Genomic DNA, 14,972 nt, shown 5'->3' with positions numbered 1-14,972 from the left:
CCCAGGGGTGATTCAGTAGTTGACTGTTCAACTTCCATGAATTTGTTGGCTTCCTGGGGGTAGCACTGTTGTTGAATTCTCACTTTAATCCATGGTGGTCTGACAAGACACAGGTGGTTACTAATATTTTTTTGTATCTGTGGAAGTTTGCTTTGTTACCCAGTATGCGGTCAATTTTCGAGAAGGTTCCATGAGCTGCAGAGAAGAAGGTATATTCTTTCCTATTTGGGTGGAACGTTCTATAGATGTCTGCTAAGTCCGTTTGATTCAATACCTCCAATAATTCCCTTATTTCTCTGTTAGGTTTCTGTCTGATTGACCTGTCCATTGGTGAGAAAGGAGTGTTGAAGTCTCCTACTATTAGTGTCTGTGGTTTGATGACTGCCTTGAGTTCTAGAAGTGTTTCTTTTACATAAGTAGGAGGCTTTATATTAGGGGCGTAAATATTCAGGATTGAGACTTCCTCCTGATGAATTGTTCCTGTTATGAGTATAAAATGTCCATCTCCATCTCTTCTGATTGATTTTAGTTTGAAGTCAATTTTGTTGGAAATTAGAATGGCCACACCTGCTTGCTTCTTAGGTCCGTTTGCTTGAAAAACTTTTTCCCAACCCTTTACTCTGAGTAGATGTCTGTCTTTGTGGTTGAGGTGTGTTTCTTGTAAGCAGCAGAATGTTGGATCCTGTTTTCGTATCCAATCTCTTTGTCTGTGCCTTTTTATAGGTGAATTGAGTCCATTAATATTAAATGATATTAATGACCAGTGGTTGTTGACTCCGGTTATTCTTATTTTTTGTTTATTTGTTTAATAGAGTTTGTATGTGTCCCTTCTTTGAGTTAAGCTCGTGAAGGGTCGCTAGATGTCTGAGTTATTGTAGGCAGTGTTGGCAATGTTGGATTCCTTGGGTTGCGATTTTCCTTCTATTACTTTCAGTAAGGCTGGGTTTGTGGCTACGAGTTGTTTAAATTTGTTCTTATCCTGGAATATTTTGTTTTCTCCATTGATAGTGAACGATAGCTTGGCTGGGGATAGTAGTCTGGGTTTGCATCCATGGTCTCTTAGTTTCTGCAGTACCTCTATCCAGGACCTTCTGGCTTTCATGGTTTCCATAGAGAAGTCTGGTGTAAGTCTGATAGGTTTACCTTTATAAGTTACTTGACCTTTTTCCTTTGTAGCTCTTAATATTCTTTCTTTAAAAAATATGGAACGCTTCACGAATTTGCGTGTCATCCTTGCGCAGGGGCCATACTAATCTTCTCTGTATCGTTCCAATTTTAGTATATGTGCTGCCGAAGCGAGCCCTGTAATCCTCCTTCTTTGTTGGATTTTTCTGTGGTTAAACTTCAAGTTACTGAAGAAAAAAATGAAGAAGATACCAGAAGCTAGGAATATCACTGATGCTCATGGATCCCTAATATTAACATAGAAAAAAATGGTGATTTAACCAAATTGAAGTTGTACTACAAAGCTCCAGTATATGTAGCACATTAAAACTTTTTTATATTGTTTATTTACATTCATTTATTTACTGTCATTGTCTTTTATTCATACTTAAGTGTAACATGATATATGTGTGGAAGTCAGAGGAAAATTTGTGAAATTTAGTTTTCTCCTCTCACCATGTGGGTCATGGAAGTATAAGCCACAGTGTCCATACCGATCTGAGTAACCTATGCTGCCACCCAGTGCCAACCATGATGACTACTAAGATGGAGCTGTAACTGAGGTGCATGTCTGGGTCCATGACCCTACAGCCACCAGGGTCTGAGTTGGTGTTCTTGGTTCCTATTATCACCAAAGGCAGTAGGCGGTAAGAGAAGCTAACATTCCAGCTGTGCCCTGCCACCTGAGGCCGTGTTTATGTCCAAGAAATGTTAAAGCTGTCCCAGGCTGATCTGAGTGTCCTGTGCTGCCACCTTGGGCCATGGTGTCATTCAGGCAAAGTGCCACTGAGGGTCATGTCTGGGTCGTACAGAAGCCAGGGTCTGAGCTGATATCAGTGGCTCCTGTTGCCTACGAGGGCATATGGTTGGCTGGGTCTGTCTAGTCAGCTGCCTGAGACCACGTTGGTGTCCAAGGGCCATGCTTCAAACAGGGCTATATTAATCTGAGAGGCCTGTACTGGTACCCGATGCCATGGTGATATTTGGGCCAGAGCTGCAGCCAATAGTCATGTCTGGATATTGTTCATCCTACAGTCAGGGTCTGTGTTGATATCCATGGCTCTTGTTACCTTTGAAGACCATGTCGATGCCCAGGTTCTGTGCCAGCACTTGCGGCCATGTTAGTGTCCAAGGGCTACGTTGCTGCAGGGGCTATGCCGATCTTAGTGGCCTGCAGTGTCACCTAAGGCCATGGTTGCATCCTATTCCGGCTACTGCCAGGGACTCTGCTAGGGTCTGTGTTGAAATCCAAGGTCCGTGTTGACACCAAAGGCAAGAGAGAAGCCTGGGATCAGGGCTGCAACCTGTAACCTTTAGGTGTCTGAGAACGATGCCACCATCAGAGCCGTGCTGATATGTGTGGCCTGTGCTGCCACCTTGGTCTATGGTGTTATCTGGTCCTGAGCTGCTGCCCAGGGTCATGTCTAGGTCTGTTGCCCTAGAGCAGCCAGAATCTAAGCTGATTTCCACGGTTTCTGTTACCACTGAGGGATATGTGGATATCTGGGGTCTGATCAGCTTCCTGACACATATTGGTGTGTGAGAGCTTTGCTCAGGTCACTGGAGACCACACTCAATTGGGTGACCTGATCTGCTACAGGGGCCATTGTGACATTGGAACCTGAGATGATGCTAAGGGCCATGTCCAAGTCCATGGTCCTGCTGCGGCTGGAGTCCATGTTTATGTCTGCTGCCCCTGTTACCAGAGGGAGCCATAAGAACCATGCAGGATGAAATCCAAGAGCCATGTTGAACTGGCCTGCTCTTTGTTGGCCCTGCCCTTTCCTGGACACCGCAGCAAGAGAGCTGGCTCTGACACTGAAGAGAAAGCTGTTCCCAATGTTTCAGACATGGGGGAAATGGCCCAGACATTTAAGAGAGTTGACCACACCCATCACCACAGGTGTGGGAGAAATGGTCCATGGGAGTAGAACTAACTCCATCCTTTGACTAAGGGTCATGACCCAGTGGTCCTGACTGACCAGCTCAGATACCACCCAAGCCCTCATACTGGACCTTGGTTTGACTACCCTAGCATCTACCCCATCAATGACCGACTGGAGAAAGTATAGGAACTGGTTCCTGCCCAAGAATACACACAGAATCTCCATGACTCAGGGAGGCTGTGGGATCTCCTAGAGGAGTTGCAGTGAAAGTCCAGTGAAGGTGCTGTATCAGAAACCAGAGGCCTTGAACCAGAACAATACCTCATTGAAATGAATATTTGTAAGTAAATCTAATTAGATAAAAGGTTATTCTATGTGACACACTGTAGCTTCCAATGCCACTGAAACCAAAAAAGAGGTGTTGGAGAGGCAGGAAAGATGGAGGATCTTCTTTGTCTGTTTGATTTGATTTTAATTTTTTAAAATTTTCTTTTAGGGGAGATGCTTCAAAGATGAAGAGCGGATATGGGGACACCGGGAAATGAGTAGAATTTGGGCGCATGATATGAAATTCCCAAAGAATCAATAAAGTAATTATGTTATAAAACAAATTTAAAGGGTAAAACGATGGATGAAAATTTACAAAAGCAGCATATGAAAGCAAATAAAGTCAAAATCAACTTACAGTCAAGATGTACTTCCAGCTGAAGACGAAGAGAGCTAACAGCCAAATCAAGTGTAAGAAACAGGAAAGAAATTTGCATAATACTTGAATGAAAATAAATACAAGTAACTTTCTACTTTGAAAATGACACTTGACATTATATATAAAAGTTCAAATGGCATTATAGTTTCTCCTCTATCAGTAGCAGAAATTTTGTTTGACAATATGTCTTATGTGTCATTCATTAAAATGCAAATACTTTGGCCCCTAAAGATGCGTGTCTGGTGACACCAAGAAAAATTACATATACATTAATTTCTTGGAAAGCATTTACTTTGAAAAAGTGTATGGTATCAATGCCCTCGCCATGCAGCTTATAAGCAAAATTACATTTAAGTAATAGAAATGTTAGAAGCAATCAAAATGACTTTCAAGAAAAAACAGTTTTAAAAAAATGAAATTGAAACCAACTTATAAAAGTAATACTAGACAATAGGAAGATACACAGGCAGGGCTATATACTAAATATATACAATAAATACTCTATGTATTTATTTCCAAATAAAAATGAAGCCAATTACATATCATATATTTTTTGAGTAAGAAAAAAGAAACTCAACACATTTCAAGGCACATAATATAACGACTGCATCAAAAAATAGTGAAGGCCACTGAATATCATTTAAGACATATTTGTAGGTATAAGCAGAAGGAGGTAAAACAATGCACAAATGAAAGGAATTTCAGAAAAGGTGTCTATATTTTGAATTTGAATCAATAATAAGGTTTTTAACACTCAAAACACATCAAAAATTATGAGAATAATTTTAAAGATAAATAAAATTTAACATAACTAATTTCATATAGTTTGGGTGACATGTTTTACACAATAAACAATAATTAAATTTTAGGCATTTTGAAAGCTATTAATAACTAATGATAAATAAGTCAAGTGAGTCTTAAAATATACAACTGTTATTAAGACTAAATTGCTTCATTTATAATATTCTCCACGTAATATAAAAAAGTTTTACATAAAAACTAAAACCCTTTTTGCATTTACTTTTAAATAAATCTAATATATGTTTGAACACTGTACAGTAGAGGAATTTAAGTGTAATTGAAAACCAACAACAATACATCTACCATCTCTTCTTCATTCAGTATCTTTCTATAAGAGAGATATCTCACTCTTCGAAGATGTAGACACTTAGTTTTGGGGTAGAAATTCCATCACCATTTTATACAAAGAGGTGATGCTCTATGAACTGAAAGTTCACCCCCCTAACCTTATATATTCGTGTCATAATGCTGGATGTCATATTTGCAGTTGGCATTCTGAAGAAGTGAAGAGGGGCAGAAAGTAGTATCACCAGGAATATGTTAGGGCCCTTTAAGAAGAGAACTAGTAAAGCTTACTCTCCAGTCCATATGAAGGCTCAGAAAGGAGGCAGTATGCCAACAAGGATTCTGGCCTCAAAGACTCCAGCACTTCTATTCTAGACTGTACTGTAAACGTTTCTGAAATACATACTGAATTTTTAGCTATACAAACCTTAGTAATTTGAGAAAACAGTAAAAATTTAAGGAAAAAATAACCTCTTGGTTCTCAATTACTAAGGATGCCGTGTACTCAGAATATATGAGTTAAACTTCACCTGAAAGATTCATCCTTGAAGTATTAGCCTTCTTAGTACCAAAGATTTTGTGTTGCTGACAAAGATGGGCAATAATTAGTGACCTTAGTCAGCTGTGATACCACAACAATGAAAAACCATGCAAGATCCTGGGTTTGCAATGGTGGTATTCAAATATTGATGGTAACCAACAGCATTCCAATAGGACTTAAGGCCCACTCAAGAGAATAGATCTTGCCTGCTACTGAAAATATAGCCAAATTACCTGTGATGTGGAATATCCTTCTGTATGTGTTGCTTTATTGGTTGATGAATAAAGTTATTTCAGCTTATGGCAAGGTAGAATAAAGCCAGGTGGGAAACCCAATCAGAGATATAGGGAGAGAGTAGGCAGAATTAAGGAGACACCATGTAGCTGCTGAAAAAGAAAGATGCCAAGAACATTTATCAGTAGGTCACAGCATCGTGGTGATACACAGATTGATAGAAATGGGTTCATTTAAGATATGAGTTAGCCAGGAATATGCCAAGGTACTAGCCAAGCAGTGTTGTAATTAATATAGTTCCTATTTGATTAGTTGGGTCTGGAAATGGATGATCAGTCTCCTACTACAGCCCTGGCATAGTTAGGTCATAAGTCTTAGAGTACAACCTTCTACTGCATTTTTATGGAACCAGCATCATTTCTAACTCTGTTATGAAACTTACTCTTATACCCACAGATCAATATACTCAGCCCTCATCAAAGAGGCTTCTCTTACTAGCAGTCAGCAACAACAGGAAAACCACAAGTGGTCAAAATTCAGAGAACTAATATTTGGTTTGCCCACAATTTCTGCACCTAAGGCCCCGAAGAAAGAGTAGAAAGACTATAAAATCCAAATGACTGTAAAGTCGGCTGTAAAATTCTCTTAGAAATCACAGGGAACCCATGATCCTGCAGAAATACAACCACCAAACCAAGACCTGTACAGTGACAACACCGTTATACATGAAATTGCAGAGTAGAGAAACCTAAAAAGACCACACTACTCCCTAGACAACACGTGATAGACCCCTAACAACTGTTGAAAAAGAAGAAATGTCTTCCCAATTGACAAGCACCTATTTGATTATATAATGCCAAGTTGTCAAGGCTGGAATCATTTACATAAAAACAACACTAAACAGACTCAGCATGTTCTACTCACATATTTATTATATGTATATGTAAAAATAATCATCAAAGACAAAGAAAACATGAATTTGAGAGGGACTAAGGGTGGCCAAATGAGGACTTGGAAAGAGAATAGGGAAGGGAGAAATGAGGTAATCATGTTTTAGTTAAAATTTAAATATTGAAGCTTTTTAAACAATCTTACAAAATTCTAAATTCCATTTTGAAATGTAAGGGAGCTGATGACAAGATTTTTCCATTATTTTAAGTTTGAATAATCTGCATTTTTATTTTACCTGTGTGAAATATGACTTCAATGATTTTAACACTCCAAGTAAATGAGAACATCTCTGTGGGCAATTCTGTATGTTTGATTGTGTACATATTACTTAGTGGATATCTGTACCTGTATGGTTATGCATATGTGTATAGTGTGTGTATCTGAGTGTATTTCTCTCTCTGTGTATATGTGTATATGTGGTGTTTGACCATATATTAATGTTTGTGTGTGTGTCTGTGTAGATATCTGCATGTGTTTACGTGCATGTGTGTGTGTGTGAGTATGTGTGTATCAGAGGGTATATCTGTGTTTGCGTATATGTTGCACATCAAGTGAATCATAAAGAAATAAAACATTCATAACAAACATTGGAGCTTTCAAGATAATACATTTTAATATAAAATAGTATTTAAATGAGAAAAAATGACAACTTCTTATATACTTCCAATGTTACTACATTCCAGTATTATCAAGCTCTATTATATGGGAGGAGAGTTAAAAGTGAAATAGCTTCATTTCATGAAAGCAAAGAGTTGAAAGAGTTTTTAGAAATGGAATTCCAAATGAGGTAAGTGATTTTGACAGTGCTGTGATTTATAGTACTCATTCCTCTGGAAATAAGAGCACAAATAGGTCACTCGTCTCTCTCAAGTTTGCCAACCAACAGCAAGCAGTCATCACAATGCCTTCGTAGAGCAGACCTGCCATTGTATAGGAAGAAGGTAAGATAATAAAATTACAAAAAAAATAATTGCTTTTCTTCCAAGGGTTTCAGTATTTCTTTGAATCTGAAATTAATTGCTTTTTGATTGTAAAATGGAGTCTATGCCCAGTAAGGAGGCTGCAATGAAACATTAAACACTGTCAATTCTTTGTGTGATGCCATATTAATACTGCATAACATCAATATTTTATATTAAGAATGTTAATTTCTTAGAGATTCTAGGATGCCTAACAGTGCTGAAGTACAAGCACACTAATTTCACTTTTAATTCATTTTTTTCCTTCTATTGGCTGTTCTCCCTGGATCTGGTTCTTCTCCCTGCAGTGAGAAATGAGTTAAATCAGCTCTCACTGTCGACGGGAACAGCCTTAGAGCTGAGTTAATTCATCACCTACTGACAAAAGGTTAAAAATATTCAATATCAATATCCAGAATGTTTTCCCAACTCACAGCAATTGCTTGGCATTGCTAATGCTGGGGCTCTAGGAAGAAAGGATACAGTTTTAGCATCTCTGAATCCACGATGTTACACTGGGATTAATATATGAAAAGCAATGCAGATTTTCCCTGACTTTTCTTTTAGTAGAGTTGACCTATAGCTACAAAATGCTCTCACAAACACATATAATATTGAAATATATTAATCTACATTTATTACTTAATCTACTTAAAATAAAATTTCTTGGGCACCCAGGTATAACAGCAGGATACATGTGGTTTGGATAATGATGGCACATGTAGATTTTAGGTACCTACAGAGGCTGTACATTGTGATTTTCTTTCAATGAATGTTGTACCATCAACACTTGCAAACAGCCAGTTGGATTGGGAGTACCAAGAGAAGAAGCTTTAAATCTCCATTCAGAAGATCTAAAAGCCTAGCAGAATAGGATAAGGCACACTTGTGGGAATTTTACACATATGTACACACCTAATGATGCATGAAAGTAAATGAGAAAAATGGTGTGAGAGTATTTCCATCAAAGTCTATATTCATGGCAATAGGTTTGTTGACATTGAAAAACAGACATATTTAAAACCGCATTTCAAATAATCTCTGGTGGTCATAGAATAGTGGCCATGTCAAACACTCTAAGGCAGTGGTTCTCAACCTTCCTAATATTATGAACCTAATACAGTTCCTCATGTGGTGATCCACAACCATAAAATTATTTTCATTGCTACTTCACAACTGCAATTTAGTAATGTTATAAATTGTAATGTAAATATGAGATATTCAGGATGTCTGATTTGGGATCCTGTGAAAGGGACCATTGACCCAAAGTGGTCATGACCCACAGATTGAGAAACTCTGCTCTTGGACATAGAATAAAATATAAAAGGTGGTGCAGAATAAAATGATTAAAGGCATTGAAGATTCAGTATAAATAAACTATTTTGCGCCTGAGAGCAAAGGTAAGTCTCCATCACTGATGTTAAAACAACAATAGCTAGTTATTCAGGAGGAAATAACATAAATTTGGCTGTCAGTGGTTAAGAATAGAGCAAGTGCAAGAAATCCTATAAAATGTGACTGTGGGAAGGCGAAATAGATGGGAGCTGAGGGAAATTTTCTAAGGAGATGTGAGTAATTTCAATTGCAGGGTTTGATCACGGCATCTTGATAATGACAGATGGGTACGCTGTAGCCTTGTCAGTGGGAATGTAAGGCAAAGATGACATATTACAATTTCAGGATTCAAGAACTGACAGAAATAAGTAGAACTTTTGAATAATATAAGGAGAGAGAAAAACATGTGGTTGAGAATATATGTGCACATAATAACACATACATGTTCATCTTACAAGGAGTATGTTTTCTCTTATCTCCTTTTATTGTGTATTTCATTTGAGCTGAAATGTTGTAGATACCCAAGTAACTTCTTTGTGACCACTTTATTTTTATTGGTCCTTTCCATAGTTCATGGATTCCCCAGTCTCACCAATAAACTTGAGCTTTTATTTCTCTAGAAATCCCTCTGCATGGCTTCATTTCCCTTAAGGTCTACTATAAGTTTTCCCTAAGTGCATCCTATCCTCTGACCAGTGCTTCCTTTTTACTTTCCTGGCTTCCACATGCACTGCAGGTCAGAAACAAAAAAAAATATCAAAGCTAGGGACCTACACCTAAGAGAGAATGTGTAGTGTCTGTCACAGAAGCCTAGGTGACTTCATTTTGAATAATTTTACTGGTACCATACATTTAGCTGCATAATTTGTGTTTCAGTAGAGCTAAGTAATATTTAGTTTTATATATATATATATATATATATATATATATATACATATATATATATATATTTCATTTTTCATGCAAAACTAGGTTGAGTCTATTTCATAGCGATTGCAAAAGACCAGTAATGACCATGGATGTGTCAGGATCCCTTTCTCTATAATTAAGTCCTTTGGAAATATGCCCAAGAATGAAAAACTGGAACATATGGTAGATTTGAGGTTTTCTGTTATTTTTATTTTATTTTGGTTTTTGTTGTTGTTGTTGCTGTTCTAGAAACTTCCAGACTGACTTCCAAAGTGCAATTGCTTATAATTCCAATGGCATATAGGAGTTCCTAATGATGCCCTTTTTGACAGCATTTAGATAATCCTGTAGTAGTTTTAATCTGCATTTCTTGATAGCTAAAATGTTGGGTTTTTGGAAGAATTCACCAATGTTCTAGTTTGTTTTATTATTGTAATGAAACAGTGATTAAAAAACAACATGGGAGAAAATGTTTATTCCATCTTTTCAGTCCATCAAGAACTAAGGCAAGAACCTAGATTGAGGAAACAAAGTAGAGCGCTATAAGATTGCTGCTTGTTTGGTTGTTTTCCTCTTGCTTGCTCAATTACTTTATACATTTTGTATAGATTGCCTTCCCAGTAATGGCAATACCTATAGTACTCTTGAATCTGGTTCCCTTGAATTTGTTAATAAAGAAACAACCCATAATATGCCACATGTCAATCTAATGGTGATGATTCTTAAATTGATATGCCTTCTTCCTGACTATACTTATGTGTTAAATTGACAAAAGTCAAGAAACATAGACTGCCATTTGTGTTTTTTCTTTTGAGAACCATCTATTTATTTTTCTATTCCGTCTTTTAAGAAATTCTTTTGCCCTCTTGATGTTTAGAATTTTCCTTTTCTTTTTTTTCTATTCTTTAGAAAAACTTTCTTTCTTTCTATTCTTTATTTCTTATAGATTCTATTGTTCTGTCAAAATTATTATTGGCAAAGACTTATTTCCATTCTTTGGTCTGCTTCATTCCTCAAATGACAATTTCTTTCTTTTTTTTATGGAAGCTGTTTAGTTTCATGAGCTCTCAGTAGCTGAAGATTCATTTTATTTTCTGTACTGAGTCCTATTCAGAAGGTCCCTCTGTAGTTATAATTTGAACTGTACTCTCTAGTGTTTGCTCAAGGAGTTTCTGGGAAGCGATCTTACTTTGAGGTCCTGGGTTGATTTAAATTTGGGTTTTGTGCAGGAGACAACTTAGAGTCCCTAATTATATTAGTTGTGTCCATCAAATCAGGTGTAATGGTTATAATTCTGAAATTTGACTCATTTACATTTATTCTTTGCTTTACAAATGACTGCAAAAGTTAGGTTAAGCTCTTTCCTCTCTTTGTATTCTTGGTGTTCTCCTTATAAATATGCCCTCTTCTATCCTGACTGTGCTGAGGTTGTCCTTATTTGTAAATTGAACTCAAAATGACAATTTCTAATGATCTGAGAAAGGGTCTGAAAATGGCCTTCTAAGTTATGTAGCAAAGAAACCAATAGCTTTTTATTCTGGACACTGGTTATATAAGCAAATCATTATCATTTGAGGAATTTGCTTCACATAATTTTGGTTATAGTTTCAGCAGGATGATTTTGATATTTTATGTCTTTTCTCTTCATTACATTTTCTCTTACTATTTTCTCTCTTACTCTTATTTTGGGAATTGTGTGTGTGTCTGCATCTGTCTTGTATTGTGTTTCTGTCTGTAATGTGTGTGTGTGTGTGTGTGTGTGTGTGTGTGTGTGTGTGTGTATGTGAGTGAGTGTGTGCTCATATAATTTGTGAGATACTTTTATTTAACTTGTGCTATTCTTTCCTTGAGGTGTGTATGTTCTCATCATAGAAATATGAAGATAATTAAATTAACTCTTAGAAGTATGTCTACAACAATGTTAAATTCACAATTTCAGGTAATAAAATATAAGTCAGGCAACAAATTTTGTATGTGTACTGTAAGTATATTACATTCAGTTTTTTAAGATAGTATTTGCACACACACACACACACACACACACATATATATAACCCATATATGTTATTAACCATATTTTGTGAGGATTTATTCAATATTTCATTTCTTTTAGCATTGTTTTGTTTTATATTTTGAGACAAGGTTTCTCTGTATCATCAGTTCCCGTCCTAGACTACCTCTTGTAGGCCAGGCTGAACTCTAACTCACAGAGATCTGCCTGCCTCTGCCTCCTGAGTGTTGGGATTAAAGGTCTGTGCCACCACCATTTCATTTCTTATGGTGTATAATAAGATGAAGTATGAGTTAAGACTAGTCATTTACTTCTCCCACATATTTGTCTTTCACTGTGGAATATTGTAAAGCCAATAGCCTAATGACCATTGCATACATCTGTAGCATGTCAGATTGAAGATCAGTTACATTATTATTTATAAATGCTCAATTGAAATGTAATGTTTTATTTGAACATTTACTTCATTTCGTTACATTAATCTCAACACCTCTCTGATTTTATTGTTACAAAAGAAACATTATGACAAATGCATGAAAGCAAAGCAGAGGATAAAACACCTGGGAGCAATGATACCACAGAAATAAGTGCAAGAGATGTCAATACCTGTGAATGCAATAACAATCTGCCAGCAAAGGTCTAAGCATCAAAAGAAAAGGCCGCCTCTAAAATTCAACTATACATAAATCTGACTGATGGAAATAGAGCATGTAAAAATAATTCAATAGGGACATTTAAGATGGTAACATTTCTCTGTCCCTTTATGGAATGTATGTGGAACATTTTAAAAAATGTATTTTTCTATAAAGAAGGGCATTCTTGCTATTGATCAAAATCTGTCCAAGATTTTAGTGTTCTGTATGAGTCCTGTCCAAGAAAGACTTGGAATTTGTTGTCCAAAAATGTAACAACCACTCACACACGGCAATCACACTTTAATTTTAAGTCAATTTAAATTAAATTAAAGTCCAATTAGCTTTAATGCTCATAGTTTGAGTGTACAACAGTCACAAGTGTTGAGTGGTTAAAACATTGACAACATAGGGAACATTGTTACCAATACAGAATTTTCCTGTTTGAAATGGTTTACACAATAGATTTCAAATATTCCGAACACCTTTGTAAAGCTGATGGTGAATTTGTAGCTAATCAGCTTGTTGTATTCTTACCACATTTTTATAATTATCCTCATTATGGGACAAATTAACAAAGCTCTCCTAACATGATTCTGTACCTAGTAAAAACATTTGACACTATTGCTTTAAACCACACAAACTAAGCAAACCTAGTTTATGATGAAGCTCCATCTATCAGAATGCAATGAGATATCCATGAATATTCAATTATGCCAATTCTTTTTAAAATACTTCTTGTTGGGAACAAATTACTTGATGATTTGATTTTACACTAAAAGATATTTTATAGAGAAATCATGTGTTGATTATGTCAACTCTTAGCTGATTATGACAACCGATAATTTTTCTAGCAACAATATATTATTTATTGCATGTTAATGCATTGCCCTTCTGTTTTACATATTATTTTTATGTGCCCAGTAATTGTGAAGTGCATCTGAATATTGTGCATAAAATTAGCCTAAGCAGTGTATGTTTTTGAAAATTTGAATAGCTCTGTCAGATGATGATGTTGTAATTATGCCACAATAAGATGACGATATAGCAAACAAATGTGCACTTGCATTACCAAGATACTGATAAAGGAGTTGATCTATAACTCACATGTAATTTACTTTTTAAACCAATAACTGTCTTTTATATCATAAGAATATGAGAGGGGTTAGTTTTTTTTTTAGGTTAAACAGTGAACATCCCCAGCTAGCACAAAACTAAGCAAATGATTTAAACTTAAGTATTAAATAAACACTTGAGCTCTTGACTTACTCCTATGTTTCACATGTACAGTTAACAATCCTGCCCTTACAAAAATGCAATCATCCTAGATCCTAGTACAGAAGTTTGCTTCCAAAATATATAAAAATATTTTACAGCATCTTCAATTTGCCAGGATGCAGAAAACCTTTCAATAAGTAGTATGTGCCATTCGAAATGTAGGATCTGGGAGTAAAACTCAGTAATAGGGAACATTTCTTCCATTCATGTTTCCCAGCAATTTCAAACAAGACAACAAGAAACAAACTAACAAAAAATCAAATAAATAGATGGATGTGCAAATACTTTGCAGTGCTAAATTTACATGAAGGCAAACCTGGAAACTTATTTATTAATCAAGTGAGGATAGAAAGGGAACACAGACTCCCCATGATATCCTATGTCATGGACATGATGGCACATATGACACAGATTCTCTCTCTCTCTCTCTCTCTCTCTCTCTCTCTCTCTCTCTCCCTCTCCCTCTCTCTCCCTCTCTCTCTCTCTCTCTCTCTCTCTCTCTCTCTCTCTCTCTCTCCCTCTCTCTCTCTTTCACACACACACTCACACACACACACATATACACACACAGTGTTTTGCAGATTAAACTGATTTATGTTGATGAGTGGAAAATATTTACAAATTAACTGAAAATAGTGGGTGAATCTCATTGTAATATTAGATAAATTATCAAAAACTATTTTCAGAGACTGTGAATATGTGAAGCAGTAACAATACATCAGTGATAAAAACATTTTAATTTCTCATAAAAATGTATCATTTATTTTTTCTCATAATGAGGTACTAATAAATTGAAGAATATCCTGAGTATTCAGAAGATAAGCTATCCAAGTGAAATATAATATTATAAACATCTTTAAAGTATCAGAGTTGCAAAAATCTCAATAGAAATTGTTCAGAACTTTATTAGCTCCAGAGTCAGAGTCATTCACCGTGTCTGTGTTTTCATTCTGTCTGGCGCTCAATGTACTGCAAATGCCCTTTCTCACTGGGAAGTGTGGGGTGGTTTTTATTGTTTAATAGTGTCACAAATTCCAATTTCAGGCTTTTCCAGAAAGGTCTTAGAGACTCACCCTCTATAAATTTGATCAGTTGAATGTATCTTAGTTCAGTTCAGTAGATGGATAGAGTTTATCCATAAGGAGATGCATGGACCAGAATATGCTCTTTACTGCTTTGTGCTGAAATGTGTATCATGTGTTCTGTGCCAAAGAATAGAAGTGCTCTACTATACTTTCTCACTTTTAATTGACATACTTCTAAGCCTTAGAGCAGAGTTG

General features: G+C 36.1%; 1 non-coding gene across 1 annotated transcript; it reads right to left on the bottom strand.

The window, feature by feature from the left end:
- Positions 1–1,196: 1,196 nt before the first annotated feature.
- Positions 1,197–1,303, bottom strand: LOC148120285 (U6 spliceosomal RNA). The gene has a single exon (XR_015734653.1). It is a non-coding gene; the product is annotated as a U6 spliceosomal RNA (small nuclear RNA).
- Between the last annotated feature and the right edge of the window lie 13,669 nt (positions 1,304–14,972).

Source organism: Myodes glareolus, chromosome 12 (genome assembly GCF_982192425.1).
Source record: "Myodes glareolus chromosome 12, mMyoGla1.1, whole genome shotgun sequence".
Lineage (NCBI taxonomy): Eukaryota > Metazoa > Chordata > Mammalia > Rodentia > Cricetidae > Myodes > Myodes glareolus.
The sequence above is the reverse complement of the archived record's forward strand: the minus strand, read 5'-3'. Positions and strand labels throughout refer to the sequence as shown.